Source organism: Nicotiana tomentosiformis, chromosome 2 (genome assembly GCF_000390325.3).
Source record: "Nicotiana tomentosiformis chromosome 2, ASM39032v3, whole genome shotgun sequence".
In the NCBI taxonomy this organism is placed as follows: domain Eukaryota; kingdom Viridiplantae; phylum Streptophyta; class Magnoliopsida; order Solanales; family Solanaceae; genus Nicotiana; species Nicotiana tomentosiformis.
Genome location: NC_090813.1, coordinates 143,967,673 through 143,984,953, shown reverse-complemented (window position 1 = coordinate 143,984,953; position 17,281 = coordinate 143,967,673).

Genomic DNA, 17,281 nt, shown 5'->3' with positions numbered 1-17,281 from the left:
GTAACTTTTTTCTCTTTTTTTTTTCCAACTTCTTCTTTCTCATTCGCCTTCTATGCCACCACATCTCTCTTCATTCGCCGTTTTTCTTTCTTAGTTTGTCTTCCTCATTTCTTACAGATTTATCCCACTCTCAATAGTGATTAATTCACCCTTCCACTTCAAAGATATAACCCCAAAATTTAGAAGATCATATTCTAATTAGCATAAACAAAGAAACTAAAATTTCATGGTTGATTCGCAACTTGCAGAATTTAAGAGATTGAAATCAGTAAGAAGCCATGTGGCCCGTGTCCTCTTTTTCTTGCATTCTCAAGAATCATGACAAGCTCATTTGGCATCTGCCATAGTTGCAGTTGATTATTTAGTTTAACCCAAGTATTATCTCCAAAACCCCATAAAACAGACATAAAAATGGGTAGCTTTTGGATTTGACGGCTGCTCATTAAATGCTATCCGATATTAAATCATTGAATCTTTATTGTCAGCTACTCTGCCTTCGGGATCCATCCAGCACCAGCCACACACTCGCATCTAGTGCCAGCCATCTGCTGACTCACGTTCCACCTGTCTTCGGTTTCATATGTCACCTCATCATTCGAACAACTGTCACTAACCAATTTTATCCCATATAGATAGTCACCCTACTTTCCGGTGATGCAACTCAGTGTTACCGAAAAGTAGATAAGAACTCTTTCCTTGGCAGAAAAGTTCCTGAACGGTCTCTGACACTTGAAAGGACACACGTCTTCTCGCATTTAATAATCCAAACACATGTCGTTTCGTGATTCATCAAGTATTTTTGTCAGGTTTTGAGGTAATCATGACCATGATTTTTGCCGTCTATAACTTCTCCACCACTCATTATTTTCACTCTTTATTTTTACTACTCCTTCTTCTTTGAATCTCCTTAGAGTTTTTCTGCAATATTTAACCTTCTTAGTAAAAAAGTCTTCATAAATATGTCTTCAAACACTGTTGCCCCCGAAAACTCTGGCCTCCTCTTTGGTGGAGGTCCAAAAAAGAACAGAACCAAGGAGGTTGACGTTAAATCTGAACCTCCAACCGTAAACATCATCATACCACTTCGCCTTAACACGACATCTGATCTTCAAGAACACAAAACACCTCCAAGCTCTAAAAGTGACATGTTTTGGCATGTTTGTAGATACCCTTCTTCTATTCGTCCTTCTAGCATCCCTATTGTGAAGGGGCAATGCAATTGGGGTAACGTCAAAATTCTCAACCCCGATGCAATAGAGCGAGTTACCTCCTCCAAGTCAGGGTTCATATACGTTTATACGTACCCCTTCACTTTGGGTCCTTTCACCTTGGGAGTGGGTGAAGGAGTTGACGCAATAATCTTAGAATTCTTCCACCGGTACCAAGTCTGCTTGGCATAAAGGATCATCCATATGGCGTATGATGGCCTGCCTCCACCAATTATGCGCTGAAACTGGGGAAACCCTAACTCTTGTGCATATGATGAACCTCTACTCCCCAAAGATTTTTCGTGGGGGTGTGCTGAATTTTAGCAAGTATGGTCATCATGACTTCCTAACCAATGTTGATGACGATAATGACCGTGGATGGATGGAATGGTTCATTGTCATCGCTACCCGGGACATCATCCCGACCACAACACCAGCCTTTCCCGAATCATGAAATCTTTTCCGTAAGTCTTTGGGTCTTTTGTTTCCTTTCCACGTAAAAAGAAAATTTCTTTCTTTGCTGACTTCTTATTTCCTTCGTTCCAGCTACTCATTGGGAACCATCACCGGTTCAAGGTCTAGCCTAATGGGTTCAAAAAATTCTAAATATATATCACTAATCTGGTAACCAGTCGGTAGAAAGAAATGGCTCCCAAATACGGATGAAAAATCAAGAACCATAGTAAGCAAAAATTCTTCTTTCTTTGAATCGTATTTGTACAAAACATCTTAGGAATATTCTGTTAACTGTCTTTTTGCTCCACATAGAACTTCCAAAGGGTTCCGTCGTGTGTCCCGACGTCGAGGATCTTGATGATCCGGCAGAAGCCTCACGGGTGCTGCAAGGTGCCCTTAACCGGAGGAGGGCTCGTGAATCTACTCGTGCCTCTGGTGAAGGTGCTTCCTCCCAGAGTCCCCAACCCAAAAACAAGAAACCAAAGAGGAAACATTCCTGCTCGGCTAGGACTTAGGAGAAAAGAATAAAGGAAACACCAATCGGGTCGGCTATAGTGCTCCTCGATGATGAAGAAGAAGTCCATGATGAAGAGGCTTCCCAAGCATGCAAAAGACTATATTTTACTATTAATGACTAGGAAGCTCGCTGAAATTAATTTTAAATATAGAGGGCCAAAATTGAGCGTTAACAGGGATTGCCACATCATTTAACATGTGGCGTCATCTTGCTGGCTTTGAGTTTGACTGGACATGCCATGTCACTTGACACATGGCATGATTCTAGGCCTTAAGATAAAATGGACCTTAGGCTTGAAAATAATAAAATTGACTATTTTAATTTATAAAGCCCAAATTAATTATTTAACCCAAATGAATTTAATCCAAATTTTATATGAATTAGACCCAATAAATTTTATATGTCTACAGACTCCCCCTACTTCAAGGCTTGTCAGAGTGTAGGCTTGTCGAAGCTCGAAGACGAGGCTTGAAGTATCCATGAGAAGAATGCTTTCTTTCTTGCCCGTAAATAAAGAACACTTGAATTCTTTGGGCAATCGTGACTCTCAAGTGAAGCGTGTAATCAAAGCCACCAAACAAGGCCTTCTTACTTTGCTTTCATTTTCTACTTTGGATATGAATTCAATGACATATTCCTTGCTATAACTAACCTAAATTGAATTGGAAAATACTTCTGATGCCAAGTATGATGTACTCAAATAATATTTTATTTGTAACCTTTATAGAAAAATAATGGTCACCAAAGCATGGCCACAATGAAGAATGTAAGATAATTCCATCGTAGATCAATTTTTGATACCAAAGCCAGCGAGACTCATGCATGAAGCCTTCCCCTATACCACTTTGACTTGAACTTAAACATATCTCAGAAGTTAGCTTCTAACGAATATTTACCGTTGAAAACTTTTAAGTCAAATAAGAATTTTCTTTTTTTACTTTAAGGAGAATTATTTTATCATAAAGGAAGTACCGCCGCTTCAAACAATCTATATAAGGGATCTTTGTTGCCTTTACCTTGACATGTGAGGGCCGTGAATGTATGGTTCCTTTCGAACTTGGATGTTGAACACGACAGCTCGTAGTTTGTAGGTCTTTTGCACGCACTGCTCTTTATGGACGATGCAATTGCGTGTCAGTTACTTACTACATTATCACAATGCAACTTCAGTCTTTTCAATTGATGCTTTCACTTCTTTCTTCGTTTATCTCTAAAACGGAAAAATTCCACTCATGTCTTTTTCTTTTTAATTGCAGTACCAGTCAGCCAGCTTTGCACACTTGCGGAAAAGAATTCATATCTAGCTGTAGGAGACTTCAAATTATGAGCCGCTTGCTTATACCAAAACTAGACTCATAGGAATGAAACATATCAAAAAATCAACACAAATCTCCTTTTGTATAAGCTGGAATTGATTTTCGAAATTAATCTACACGTTTGGCCCATACTGATCTCATAGCTTAATTTGCGCACACTCAGACAAAAGATTCATATCTCGAGATCGGAAAGTCCTAACCACGAACCGTTTTCACCATTGGAAAGTGACTCTGAGCTCTACAAGATATGCAAGGATCGAAACTCTATCATTTTTAATCCCATCACAGTAAACTTTTCAATCGAGTGCTGCAAAATCGGAAGGATTGTTCGGGCAGCATATACTTCTTTTGTTTTTTGCAGGTTTGGTGAAGATATACATGGTGAATTCTCCAATCCACATCAAGCAAAGAAGTGGATGATCACCACTTTTTTTGTAGGCGAAGAGATGCATGAAACATATGATCCACATAGATTTGGTGGAGAAGTGCATGTCGCAATATTCACCATCCGCATTGAAGCGTCGTGTCAAAGGACACCGGTTCTTGTTGCTGAGTTAAAGCTCCGTGCCGTTGGCACAGATATCCCTAAGTTGATCTGAAGCATCATGCTATTGAAGCAGGCATGATACTGTCCATATCCACAGAAGTTTCGTGTTGTTGGCACTGAGGGCTCCGAAATCTTTTCTTATTTTTGCAGGTGAGAGTGCAGCGGCAACTTGGTGCATCCCCTCCTTGCGGCTCGACGAGAGACATTTAGAGTAGTCCTAACCGAGCTTGATCGACGAGATAGTTCGCGGAATATCCCCACTTTGAAACCTGCAAGCGAGAACATGGCGCATCTCAGCCTTGTAGCTTGGCAAGAAAGAGGTTTGGAGTTGGAGCGAACGTATTCCATCCTTGGCGGGCGAGTTCTTGCTGCATCTTTGCAAAAATATTCATTCCTTGATGTAGGAGCGATAAAATCTGGAGCCGCTTACTTTGGAAGAATCAAAACTTGAAAGGCTACATCCTATAAAAAAATCACGGATAAATTCCTTGAGGATTAGCCGGAGTCGACTTTTAAATTTGATACATATGTCTGGCATTTCGATTTCACAGCACTGTATGTTGTCATTAGAAAGTACATATCTCAAGATATAAATGTCCAAATCATGAGCCATTTATGCCACTGGAAAGAAAACTCAGAGATATGAAAATCCTCAAAATACTGTGAAAGGATTCCTAGCAAATTGTCTGTAGCAATTTTCTGAAATTGACCCATCTGTCTGTCGAACTTACTATTCAACTTTGTGCGCTCTTGTGAAAAAATTCATATCTCGAGCTATGGGTTCCGGAAATGTGAACCATCTGTGCGATTGGAAAGAACACTACAAGTCCTGCAACACCTGAAAATATCGTAGATGGAATCCTCTCGGATTGGCCGCAACAATAATTTGAGCTGGCAAACATTTGCCGCACTTGCTTTCCAGCTTCGCGCACTCTTGTCGAAGAATCCATATCTCGAGCTAGGAATGTCCAAATTGTGATCCGTTTAGGCCTTTAGAAACTGAACTCAGAGCCCTACGATACATATGAATTTCATGGGAAAACTCCTTTCGGGCTGTCAACAAAAAATTCTCAAAATTGACCTAGATGTAGTAAACTTTCAAATTCTCATACTTTTGGCAAAAAAATTATATCTTGAGATAGGAGCCTCTAAATCACAAATAGTTTAGTTTGTTGGAAACTAGACATCAAAATCTACGACATGTAAAAAGTTAGGGGCAGAAAAGCTTCTAGATAGACCGTAATAGCTTTCCGAAGTTGATCCAGTCGTTTGTTGATCTCACCTTCCGGCTCTATGCTTTCTTGCGGAAAAAATTCTTATCTTGGGCTAGGGGTTTCTAAACCGTAAACAGCTTAATCCTACTAAAGAAATTTATACGTGAGGAAATATAACCATATCGAAAATCAAGGCTCCATTCTCTCTGAGTTGTCCAATGAATGTTTTTTTAAAATTAGCTCTACAGTCTTGCATGTAGTTACTTTAGCTATCATGCTTCACAAATTTTATCTCCTCATTTATTCCTTTTGCAGACACAAGGTGCAGATATGTTGAAGTTTTGAGCAACAAGGTTGCAAGAAAAATCTCTATGAGAAAGAAAGAATTATTATAGTATATCGTCATGCGAAGTCACCCTTTCCCCAATTTTTGCACACGATTTGTTGATATTCTTGGAGTTCATCAATGGCGGCTCCCATGGTGATTGAAGGTTTTTTTTTCTTTTCTTCAAGAGAGATGACTTCTCGCATACGAGACCTTTAACCAACACTTGCACAAGAGAAGCAAACTATCGTGCTCGAGGCCTAACAACAAGACGCATGGTCAAGAGATCACCACAACTACTGAACAAAAGAGGCGTACATTGAGGATGGTGTATTAAATGTGGAGACATCATACAAACTTGGAAAAATTATTTCAGATGAGTCGGTAACAAAGCCTAGTTTAAGATCATTTTCATGACTTAGACTTTTGTATAGGATAGTGTCTGATCCCTTTCATCTCTACATTTTTTGGATGTATCAACTTCTATAATATTGAAGCAATAATATATCTTTTACACTTCAACGCAAACTGTCTTCTTTTCCTCATGTATATATGCCTCTACACTTAAAAGAGTTAATGTGTTGATCCCATAACACCAAACATTTTTTTGAAACTCACGCGACTAAACTTAGAATAAAACTCTAAGCTGCCTACGTACCTCAGTGAAGAGGATCAAGTCATAACGTAGTTCAGAGGAATGAGTTTTTATTTTTATTTTTGTTATGTCCTAATTTTTGCCTGGGCCTCCTCTCGCGAGATTTTCAACCTAACGAATATTTTTTTGCCTAGGTCGCCTCTTTTGAGGTTTTCAATCTAGCGGACACTTTCTTTTTTACCGTACACAGTTTACAAATGCTGGCCATGAGTAAGCAACGTGCAGTTTAGGCTCATGCATCAAGGAGCGTCATGACTTGCAGTTTAGGCTCGTGCGTCGAGGAGCATACATGACTTTCATGGGAAGTACCGCTTCAGAAATTTACCGTTGATCCGACCAACTCTGAGACCATCCTTATCAATGATTTTGTATGCTCTACTTGAATAAGCTTCCTTCACAACATATGGCTCATCCTATTTTAAGGTAAATTTGTCGTCCACGCATTTGTTGAGAATTATGGGTCTTCGGACAGCTAGGACCAAGTCTCCTACTTGGAATGATCGTGGCCTCACTTTCTTGTTCAAGGCTCCAGCTAGTCGAGCTTGATAGCACTCCAATTTTTGTTGCGCTTCCAATCTTTTCTCATCCAATACCTCAAAATCTTCTAGGCGAAGTGGAGCATCTCTTTGGACGTAAGTCCTTCTTGAATTGCGATCCGCAATGATGGAATTTATTGCTCCAATGGAAGGACTGCTTCTATGCCGTACACCAAAGAGTAAGGAGTTACTTGTGTAGCAGTTCTAAAGCTTGTCCGATATGCCAACAAAGCTTCACCAATTTTCTCATGCTAGTCTCTTGTTCTTTACAACAACTTTCTTCAAAAGGTTAACAAGTGTCTTGTTAAAAGCCTCAACAAGGCCATTGGCGGGTGCATTATACATTGAAGACTTATGTTGCTTGAAATCGAACTTCTCGCATAGACTCCTTACGAGCTTATTGTCAAATGGCATTCCATTATCAGTGATTATGTATCTTGGTATGTCGTGCCTAAAAATTATATCTGACTTGATAAAATTGGCAATTGTTTCCTTTTTACTTCCTTGAGTGGAACAACTTCTGCCCATCTAGACAAGTAGTATGTGGAAGCCAAAATGTACATTTGTCCCTTCGATGACTTAGGAAGCAGTCCAACAATGTCAAGTCCCCATGTGTCAAAAGGCCATGAAGCTATAGTTGGATGAAGAGGATCTAGAGGTTGGTGGATATAGTTGGCATGAAATTGACACGCTTGACATCTTTTGGCATGCTCCATGCAATCAATCCTTCACCATTCTGTCGAGTAGTAGATCATCTTCTTGATACAAGAATGAAGCTTGGGACCAGATTGGTGTGCTTCACATGAGCTTAAGTGTGATTCCTCCATCACTTGGCGGGATTCTTCTTTGTTAAGACATCACAAAAATAGTCCTTTAAAAGAGCGGCGAAACAATGTCCCCTTGTAGAAGATGAATCGTGGTGCCCTTCGCTTGATGCCTGTTCTTTGTCACGGATCCTCAGGTAACTTTCCATATTCAAGGTAATATATCAGTGGTTGCCTCCAATATTCTTTTTCAATCAATCAAACGGACGTATGATGTCTTTCATTGATTTGAAGATCAAGAAGTCTAGAAATAACCTATTGATGACACACATGTACCTTTGTTGACTCATTCTCTCTAAGTTCCATCGTCGTGGCCAAGTTAGCCAAAGCATCGGCTATGTGATTTTCTTCCCTTGGGGCGTGGTTTAAGAATACTTGGTCGAATCTTTTAAGTAAACAAGAAGCATATTGGTGGTATAGCAAAAGATCTTCCTTCTTTACCTCGTAACTCCCTAAGAGTTGGTTGATGATCAGCTTAGAGTCACCGTAAATCTCCAATTGTAAAATCTTCATGTCTAATGCCATTTCGAGACCGATGATCAAAGCTTGGTACTCTGTGGCATTGTTGGAGCACGTTTCACCTAAAATAAAGGAGAATGGAAAGACTTGTCTTTCTGGAGAGATCAACACAGCACCTACTCCCGCACCATTACGCCGTGAAGATCCATCAAAGAAAATTATCCATGATGGCAATTCTTCAATGAACAACACGTCTTCATCTAGAAACTCATTAGAAAGCTTCCATTCTGTCGGAAGAGGGTGATCATCTAGAAAATTGGCGAGTGCCTGTCCTTTCACTGCCTTTTAAGGTGTGTATGTGATCTCATATTGGTTAAATAAAAGGGACCATCTTGCTAGGCGTCCAGAAAGTACATTTTAAGTGATCACAAACTTTACGGGATCTGCTCGAGAGATCAGTTTAATGGTGTACGCTTCAAAATAATGCCTTAGCTTCTTTATCGCATAAAGTAATGCTAAGCATATTTTCTCAATAGGCATGTAGTTTAACTAGACTCCTATTAGAGTTAGACCAAGGTAGTATAGGGCTTTTTCCTTTCTTTCTTCATTCTCTTGAGCAAGTAGTGCTCCAAGTGAATATTCTTGTGCCGCGATGTAGAGTATCAATGACTTCCCAAGCATTAGCGCCCCTAAAATATGTGGATTCAGCAAGTACTTTTTGATGCTTTCAAAAGTATTTTTACATGACCGATCCTAGTGAAAAGGGACATTTTTTTCTCAATAGATGACTGAAAGGTTGACACTGTCCGGCCAGATTAGTGAACCTCCAGATAAGTGCTAAGTTTCCTTAGAGACTGCGAAGTTCCCTCAATTTATTTGGCTCAGGAATTTTTTGAATGGCGTCAATCTTTGCGAGATCAACTTCGATTCCACGATGACGCACAATGAAGCCAAGAAACTTTCCTGAGGTAACTCCAAATGCACATTTGAATGGATTCATCTTCAAGTCGAATTTTCTTAACCTTTCAAAAATAATTCGAAGGTCTTCAATATGGTAGCACCTATGCTTCGATTTCACCATCTAGTCACCGACGTAGTATTCAACCCTCCTATAAATCATGTCGTCAAAGATTTTTTGCATCACACGTTGATAGGTGGCACCAATATTCTTCAGACCAAATGACACCACTTTGTAGCAGTATATCCCTTTTGGAGTTAGAAAAGTAGTGCATTCTTCATCCTTCGAAGACAACTTGATTTGATTGTATCTGGAGGACCCATCCATGAATGACATAGCTTCATGCCCTGTAGTAGCATCAACCATGAGTTCAATAATTGGTAGCGGAAAGTCATCTTTTGGACATGACTTGTTTAGGTCTCGAAAGTCAACACAAACATGTATTTGACCATTCTTCTTCTTGACATGTACAATATTTGATATCCATGATAGGTATTTCACCTCTCGAATAAATCCCGCCTCGATGAGCTTGTTGACTTTAGCTTTAATTTGTGGTTCTAACTCGGGTCGAAACATACGTTGTGACTGCTTCATAGGGCGTGCTCCACTTTTGATTCCCAAATAATGAGCGGCTACCTTAGGACTAAGACCAAGCATCTCTTTATATGACCAAGCGAAGACATCTTTGTACTCAGTCAACAACTTGTAGTATTACTCATCCTCTTGAGGCGCAAGAAGTGCACTAATGAAGGTTGGGCATGGATCTTCCAGAGTGCCTAAATTGAGTTCTTTAAGCTCATCTACAGTTGATTGCCCGCCATCTTCTAGTTGAGTGAGAGCCTCTTGGACTTCATCATCAACGTCAAGGCATGGGCTATCATTCACTGTTATGTGATGGGACGTTTCCACGAAGTCTGACTTTTCTCTTTGACTTCCTTGGATGGCCGACATGGCTCCTTTCTCTTTCTCTATTTCTTTATGAGGATGGCAGGTGTAAACGATGGTACTCCGTTTTACCTTCAATGGCCCATCTGTGGATATTGATAAAATAGACTTCCTTTTCATTCGTGATGGGAAAGCACTACATAATTCTTTGTCAGCAACCTCTTCACGATTACCATGCTCCTCATATTTCGACAATATCTTTCTAAATGGTGCCTTCTTTGTAGTTCTCATGCGACAAAAAAATGGAGATATTTGAGGTGGTGAGAACTTAATTTAGATGTTTGGAAGCTACACATTCACCCTTATGACTCATCCTTTCAAACACCGAGACATGAGGGGTTGAGCTTCCGATGAGATCAAACACTGAAGCCCGTTGTTTCACTTTCTTGTCATTAACTTCCTTTATCTCCTCTATCGAGAAGTGTTGGGACAAAGCTATCTCTTTCTCTCTCTTAGGTGAAATTTGAAGAGGCTCTACCAAACTGAACCCTAACCCAAACTTAGGAGTGACGACATAGTGCCATTGCTTTCTCAACCTCATTTGAGACTTTGTAAGCCCATGTATCTTTTCACCAATGACTTCATCTTTGAGTTCTCCTAGTCTTGATGGATTGGAGAAGTTGTAACCAGACTTTTCAAGCAATATGAAAGCCTTAGGATCAGAGTGTCCTTTTATTTTATCATCTTGGGGATTGCTTTCAGCAGACTCACAAGTCACAGATGGGATTTGTGCAACTGGGATAGTCATATTCTCCTGCAAATCTTGGATCGCTATGTACCTCATTTTCTTCTTTGGAGTATATTCTTCTAACAGAGGTTGTCCTTTCTTTCGACGCTCACACGGAACATAACGGAAAACTGCATGCTCCTTATCAATATTCGTATGTATGTCACTTTAGATGATGATATCTTAATGGAGATTTATTCCGTTTTCTTCTTTGATAACTTGACAGTGGTACATTGAGCCTCATCTTCTTCTTTTGAATTGACATCCACGTGATCAATTGATTATGGTTTCTACACACAAGAATCTAGGTAATTTTGCATCTGCAAAGTACGACTCTGTATTAGTGAAAGAATTGATGTCTGCATTAATTTTGACTATCTCTCCATCCTTTCTGTACTTCAGACATTGATGCAAAGTATATGATACCACTCCATTCTCATGAATCCAAGTACGTCCAAGCAGCAACTTGTATGATATTTTAGCATCTATGATGTGAATAAGAGTGTTTGACTTCATCTCACCAATGGATAATCCTACGCAGATCATATATATGGCTCGTTGTCCTCCTTGGTTGAAACCTTGGATTGTTAGGTTACTTTAGGACAACTCATCAATATAGATCCCAAGATTTTTAGCACCATATTTGGCATGATATTGACATTCGAACCATCATCAACAAGTATGTGATTGAGATGTTGTTCCCGAATAGCCCCTATAACAAATAAAGATCTGTTATGTGGCTTAGACCCCAGCGGTAAATCATCACATGTGAAGGAAATTGTTGCACAACAAGTGATAACTTTTTTGTTATCATGTTCTTGTGTTTTTGGTGGATGATACTCATCATTGCTTTCCTTTATTTCATCTGTGCTAGAAACTACATGAGTCGCACCAATGTGACTTCCATAGAGGAATTTCTCAGGAAAGAACTCATGCAAGGTAATGGGGTTTCAAAACTTTTGTGACAAAGCACCATTAATCTTCTTGCTAGCAGAAGATTTGATATTCCTTGATAGTTGTAGCTTATCCATACTACTAATCTTTGCTTTTGGCTTAGAAATACGTAGCCTAAAAAATGCCTGATGTCTTCGCTTCTTGCGAGTGACTAGAGTCCTAACCTCATCGTGATTGTCTTTGGAGTGATTATCTAGCTCCGAACCATCATGATTTTTCCTTGGAAGATCAACTTCAACATGCTCGAAACTTCCAAATTGTAAGAAGGCAGTGCTTGACACGTTCTGCAATCTTGAACACTTATTTTCCTCGGGCACAACACTTGCATGATTTGCTTCCGCTGTTTCATCCATGTCTATGATGATTTTTCCTTCACTTACAAAAGCCATGATTTTCTCTTTCAATACGAAGCATTTATCTGTAGGGTGGCAAATGACACGATGAAACTTGCAGTATTTCAAATTGCTAACTTTACCAATTTTCTCAAGCCTCTTTGATTCAGGGAGATCAATGACCTTCTTCGCCAGCAATTCATCAAGGATTGTGGGTACGTCTAAATCAGGAAATGAATAAACCTTTTCCTCTAATTCCTTCAAGGTTGGACGATGTTTTTCCGCTTTGGGATATTGACTCAGAGTCTTCTCCTCCTTCACTTTTTGCTTGGTCGTGACTTTCACAGAAGTTGCTTTCACCACCATAGATTCTTTAGTTTGGTTATTTGATGCAATATTTTTCTTGAACTCTTTCTGATCAGAAAATGGAGATGCCTTTCCATGACTTGCGATTCTCAACTCCATGTCGTGTGATCTCGTTGCAGGTTCTTCGAAAGTTTGCGGTTTGATCCCTTGTAGGATGTACAAAATGACCCAGTGCATTCCTTGAATGCATATCTCCATAACAGATATTTTTGAAAGGCAATCCTTGCAGGCCAAACCTAACGCTCTCCAATGATTGATGTAATCCACCACGGGCTCGTCCTTCCTTTGCTTGGTGCCTGTCAACTCTATCATGCTTATAGTTTTTCGGGTGCTATAAAAACTATTGAGGAATTCCTTATCAACTTTATCCCAACTACCAATCAAATGCTTTCCCTTTTAGCGAACGAACAAACTATTTTACCAAAAGGTCACCATGCATTCCAGCATTGCTACAAGTCTCGACAAAGTGGGCAATATGTTGTCTGGGGTTTTCTTTGCCATCAAATTGATGCAGTTTTGGTGGTTGATAATTGGTTTGCATGGTTAGACAATCAATCCACTTAGTATAAGGCTTAGACTAGTACAACGAACTTTGCGATGGTCCGCCATATTGAGCTCTGATGGTGTTTGTTATCATGTCTTGCAAATGTTGGACAGATAATACTGCAACTGAAGTGGATTGCTTTTTGTTTTGAATGTGGAACTTGGCAAACGATTCCTCGACAGAAATTTTTGTGAGGTAAAGACAGGTGAACGAGGAGGGACGTGGCTCGACTCTCCAGGTGCATAGGCCTCTAATTTGTTCATGAGTTGAGTGATTGAATGTCTTTGTCTTCAACAGATTTCTTCAAGACTTCTATAGTCGGTTCCATCATGACAATTTTTTCGTCCACGTTAGTTGCATCAGTCATTAGGGTGTTGACTTTCATTGAAACTGGAGAATCCACCAAATCCTCAAATCCACCAAGGTTGGAGGCCGTTTGAGAAAGTTCATAAATTAGCGAGAATAGAGTGTTGCCCCCAGATGTTGCAGTTGCGGATGTCATGTGAGATATGCTCTTCTTTTCCATCTCCAAGGAGGCGAAGTATTCGGATCCATCCAAGCCAATAGCCTTGAAATTGTTTCGAGTGATTGGGCCAACATAACTGAGCTCAACATATACGGCAGCGGTAACATCTTTGCATGGAACATCATCACACTTCCGAAAGGCCATTGCAATAGTAGATCTAAAGTTTGTAGTTTTTAACTTGCAATAGGAAGAGATGGATATCAGAACTGGTCTCACTGGGCGTGCCAAAATTTATTCGCAATAAATTTTCGTAGTACGAAAAATAACTGCAACAAAAATAATATGAAAAAAGAGATTTTATTGATAAATATTTGTGAGTACAATTCTATGTATCCCTTGATTCTCCTCTATGAAGTTCTCTGTGATTCGAGGGCTTGAGAAATGTGTTTCTCGAATCTAGGACGATGCAGACCTCATTGTGATATATTTAATCGCCAAAAACGTCGAGCATCACTTAGTTGTTTCGGGTTGATCTCCGAAAAAAATCTCTGTTAATCACTCCTTTTTTGAAGAACTATTCACTTGATGATTTATCTCTCTGTTTGCGTATGCCTTCACCAATTACGGGATGCTCTTTTCCAACTCTGAATCTCCTCAGAGAGTTATGTAACCCCTCTATTTATAGTTGCGGAAGATGAACAATCCAGATACATATGAACTCTCTTACTTGATTATGATTGGTTCATGTGAGTCATCAAACTTATCATATAAGCTATGTCATAAGCTTGCTTGCGATTGGCCAAGACATGTCATTTTAGACACTTGGCAACTCTTGATTGGTCATAATTTTGGACTGGGATTGCCACATCATTTAGCATGCGACGTCATCTTGTTGGCTTTGAGTTTGACTGGACATGCCATGTCAGTTAACACATGGCATGAGTCTGGGCCCTTAAGATAAAATGGACCTTAGGCTTGAAAATAATAAAATGGACTAATTTAATTTGTAAAGCCCAAATTAATTATTTAACCCAAATGAATTTAATCCAAATTTTGTATGGATTAGACCCAATGAATCTTATATGTCTACGATGATACCACGATCAAGTTAGATATGCAATGGATCTCAAACATCACATTAATTTTTTTTTAAGATGACATATATATTCTAGCATGATTTCTAACACATTTAATCGAGTATTTTAGTAATCGAATTAAATGAAGCATAGGTTAAGGGATCATCAAGTTCAACAACGATACAAAGAAGCATATAATTTTCTCCTCCCGAGCATGAAAAACCCGGCACATGCATATACGTTTGTTACCTCGTATATGCATCACCCCCGCATGTAGCAAACAATATCAATTAATAGGAAAAGTTTTCCCAACAAAGCTAGGCAAGACAGTTACCTCTTTCCGGAACACAATCAACAATCAATCATGACTTTCCCTTTAGAACAAGCTTCCAAATCAATCGAATCTAACCAAATAGCATTCAAACAATCCAAAATAAGCTTTAGAAACTACCCACGAGTGAAAAAGGTTCAATCTATAATGAAATTAAAAAACTCAACAAAAGTCTACCCCAGGCCCGCGTGGGCGAAATCCGAGTTTCAGACCAAAATTCAATTACTCATTCACTTTCAGGGCCAAATATGCAATTTGTTTCGACATCCGACCTTAATTTAAGGTCTAAATCTCAATTTTACAAACTCCCTAAACTCTACCCAAAAGTTCATGAAAAGAAATGGAAAATTAAAGAAAAATTAATTAAATTTGCTCACCAAAGAATATGGGAAGAAACTACTCTTGAAAAATCACCTCTAGAGTGTTTTGGGTTGAGAAATTGTGTAAAATGAGCTAACTCCCCATTTTTTCCTCTTTTACCCAGTTGCAAACGTCTTGTTCGCAATTGCGATGTTCACAAAAGCGAACAACTGTCCAGCCATCAAGTATTGCAAAAGCGACAAAAAGTTCGCATTTGCGAACCTCCCCCGTTCGCATTTGCCATCCCCACCTTCGCATTTGTGAAGATTGTATGGCTAAGCCCCAGTCGCATTTGTGACCCAACAACCGCAAAAGCAAAGTCCCAAATGTTCGCATTTGCGATAACATCTTCGCTTTTGCGAAGCCAGCAGCTCCTCCCCAGTCATCGCATTTGTGAGTCCAATTTTGCAAAAGCGGGACTCGCAATTGCGAACAGGTCATCGCAAATGCAAGACACCAGCAAAACCATCAGCAATTCAAAACTTTCCGAATCACATCCATGAAGCCCTCGGCCCCCAAAAACATGAACACAAGTGTACTAACATCATGTAAACGTACTCGCTCAAATCATCAAAATAACATCAAATATCAATAATCAACCATTAAAACTCAAGAATTTTCAAGTTAAAACTCATATTTCCAACTTTCACATAATGCGCCGAAACTCACTCGGGACCTCAACCAAACATACGTACAAGTTCAAAATCATCATACGAACCTACCGACATCGTCAAAATACCGATCCGATGTCGTTTACCAAAAACTCACATTACATTGAAGTCAAAATCTCATTTTTTTTTAAAAAACATTCACATTTACATTTTTCGAAAATCAACATGGACCACACGCGCAAGTTTCTAAATCATCAAATAGAGCTAGGAAAAGTCTCGGAACACAGAAAATAAAGATAGTGCTCAAAACGACCGGTCGGATCGTTACGAAAAAATAGTCAATTCATAAAATATTACCAATATTAGCCAAATGGTAACAATATTAGCCAATTAACTATTTGTAGCAAAAAAATAATTTTTACTTTCTTTTGAGTGGATATTATTATAATAGATTGGGTACATCTTAAGGAGTTTCAATCTTAGTTTTGGGATGATTTGGTGGAGTTTTGAGGTGGTTTGAATTGAAAATTCGAAGTAGAAGATGAACATGAAAAAAGATGATATGTGTATCATACGGTGTATCACATATTTATCAAATGTGTATCACATGTATATCCATGTATATCTGTGTGTAAGATACTGTTTGATACATGTGTCACAGAAGAATCTTTTTGGACTCGATTTTCACTACGAATTTTGATACCAAATCAATCTAAACCACCTTTAATCTTGCTCAAATTTTGTATATTGACACATCTATATGTTTTCAATGAATTTCAACCATTCTCATTGAAAAAGGTCCTTTTTTGCTTAGGTTTTTGGAATCTTATATTTTTTTTCTTTGTGTTTTATCACCTTGTTTGCCATCACATTCATAAAATTTTCTTTTTGTCTTGCATCTAATGTTGTTCACGCTTAAAAATACGAAAGGAGATTTTTGCGTGTGATTCTTGGAGAGAAAGAATTTTTATTTATCTGCGTTTTCATTTTTGTATGCGCTTAAATAATTTTAGTAAGTCTGTGATTAATGACTAGAGATTGATAAGTTTGGGCTTATTTTGGACATTTTCGTAAGATTCTCATAAAAAATTGGATCTAAAGTCAAAAATTAGCAACATATGAGCTTGTTTGGCTTAACTAATTGAAAGTAACTAATAAGTATGTGATTAAATTAATTTTACAAATAAGTAATTATTTATTCGTATAATAGTATTAAAACGGATAATAAAAGCTACTCTACAGCCAAGTTTTTGAGCATATGGAGAGTTGGAGTCTTAAAGCAGAAATGTTGCATAAAGCCGGCCGGCCAAATAGAATCAACTAATTGTTTCCCAAAAAAATGGTTCATTTGAATTTGTATTGTGGTTTATAGGCACATGTATTAAATTGATTCGATAAAATAAAGTAATGAAGAGCAAAGCAAGTAAAATAAGAATAATTGTAGGAAATACAAGCTTGGGTTTTAGAATGTTCCCACCGGGATAAATGAAAAATCTTGACAACACTTGTATAAAGCTTGAGAGAGAATACTAGTCTTTTTTCTATTAGTATTTT